The sequence below is a fragment of the Octopus bimaculoides genome, chromosome 19 (genome assembly GCF_001194135.2).
Source record: "Octopus bimaculoides isolate UCB-OBI-ISO-001 chromosome 19, ASM119413v2, whole genome shotgun sequence".
NCBI lineage: Eukaryota > Metazoa > Mollusca > Cephalopoda > Octopoda > Octopodidae > Octopus > Octopus bimaculoides.
In genome coordinates this window covers 37424346-37426253 of record NC_068999.1, presented here as the reverse complement: position 1 = coordinate 37426253, position 1908 = coordinate 37424346, and the positions used below count along the sequence as shown (strand labels likewise).

The 1908-nt window shown below is 40.0% G+C and overlaps 2 protein-coding genes across 8 annotated transcripts in view; one reads left to right on the top strand and one right to left on the bottom strand.

Moving 5' to 3' along the window:
- LOC106867251 (uncharacterized) overlaps positions 1–1908 on the top strand; it is a 435591-nt gene that overhangs the window by 280895 nt on the left and 152788 nt on the right. The window lies entirely within an intron of this gene.
- Positions 1–1908, bottom strand: part of LOC106867252 (ankyrin repeat domain-containing protein 39) — a 24892-nt gene that overhangs the window by 1950 nt on the left and 21034 nt on the right. The window lies entirely within an intron of this gene.

The following is a 1908-nucleotide window of genomic DNA, read 5'->3' as shown; positions in this document are numbered from 1 at the left end:
CAGAAGACACTTCCCTGGCACATTCAAGACTTTCAGCCTGAAGACAATCATCCCTGCTGACTTTCCCAGGTGTCGCTTTCAACTTATATGCAAATATATCCAAAGATTACCATAGATTAAACAAGAAACATATGTGTTCACAATATTCACCATAGGCACAAGCCTATCCTGTGTGGTAAGAAGCTTACTTCCCAACCACATGGTTCCAGGTTCAGTCCCACTGCATGACACCTTCAGTAAGTGTCTTCTACAATAGCCTCAGGCCAACCAAAGCCTTGTGAGTGGACTTGGTAGATGGAAACTGAAAGAAGCCCGTTATATATATATATATATATATATTTGTTCTCCATCACTGCTTGACAACCAGTGTTGGTGTGTTTATGTCCCCATGATTTAACAGATCAGCAAAAGAGACTCATAGAATAAGTATTAAGCTTAAAAAATAAGTTCTGGGGTCGATTTGATCAACTAAAACCCCTCAAGGCATTGCTTCAGTATGGCCACAGTCAAAATGACTGAAAAGAATAAAAGAACACTTTGTAAGTCAGGCATGCTGAGAAGAAGAAGAAGAAGGAGGAGGAGGAGGAGGAGGAGAAGGAGGAGAAGAAGGAGAAGGAGAAGAAGAAGAAGAAGAAGAAGAAGAAGAAAACCATATCAAGCTACATCTGACACTAAAAGGAACAGAATATTGATATTAACAAGGATGGCTGTGTGATTGAGTAGTGTCATGGCCCAACCATGTTATCTATACATAATCTTGATAATTAGTAGCATCAGAAGAAGGGCCACCAAATTTGCATTGTGACAATAATGAAGATAACTTTCTTGATATTAAGCTGGTATTTAAAACATTTCTTAACATGAAATCTTGATGAAAGATTTTAATTTGGACCATTTTGAAACTGGAAATTTATCCTAAAAGGAAGGTTGATCTCAGATGGGTTTGTAACAAAAGGCTTTCAGGTTAGCATTGATATCATAAAGCATTTCTCAGACCAAATACATTCACATTTCCTAACTCACCATCACTAAGGGAAATTCTTCAACAAAAACTGCATAAAAGTTCCAAGCATACCCACCATGACCACCTCCTCTGCCACGAAAGACATTATAACACATGAGACAAGGTGGACCTGTAGAAACATTAATGCACATCCACACTATCAATCCTGTAAATGCTGTAGTAACGTATATATACAGAAGCCAAGTCAGCTGCCGAACTTGACCAAATAGCAGAAAGCAACAACATGTGGCTGGCTGACAGAAGAAAAATGGAGACAATGCTTCATTAATCATTGTTTGTCCTTTGGCCATTCTCAACAATGCAACAGCTTTATTAGAAAAAAATCTGAAACTTTAAAAGAACACAACATTGACTTTGATATTCACAGGTACACTGGTACAGTCGAAAAGTTTATCACAATCACATGGTTTTGGGTTCAGTTCCACAGCACAGCACCTGAGGCAATTGCCTTCTACAATAGCCCTGGGTCAACCAAGGCTTTGTGAGTGGATTTGGTAGAAGGAAACTGAAAGGAGGCCATCAAACATATCTCGCCTGGCTGGCCCTAGTGCCGGTGGCACGTAAAAGCACCCACTACACTCTCAGAGTGGTTGGCGTTAAGAAGGGCATCCAGCTGTAGAAACTTTGCAAGATCAGACTGAGCCTGGTGCAGCCTCTGGCTCACCAGGCCTCAGTCAAACCATCCAACCCATGCCAGCATGGAAAGCGGACGTTAAACGATGATGATGGAAAAAAATCTACTGCTTATCTCAGATTTCTTTTGGCCAAAACTTCCACTAATACCCAGTGGGAAACTGGAAAAGATACTTAGATGACTGCTTTATATTCTGGAACAGAAGTAAGGAAGACCTTAAAAAAATTTTTGAAATAATACACAGCCTCCA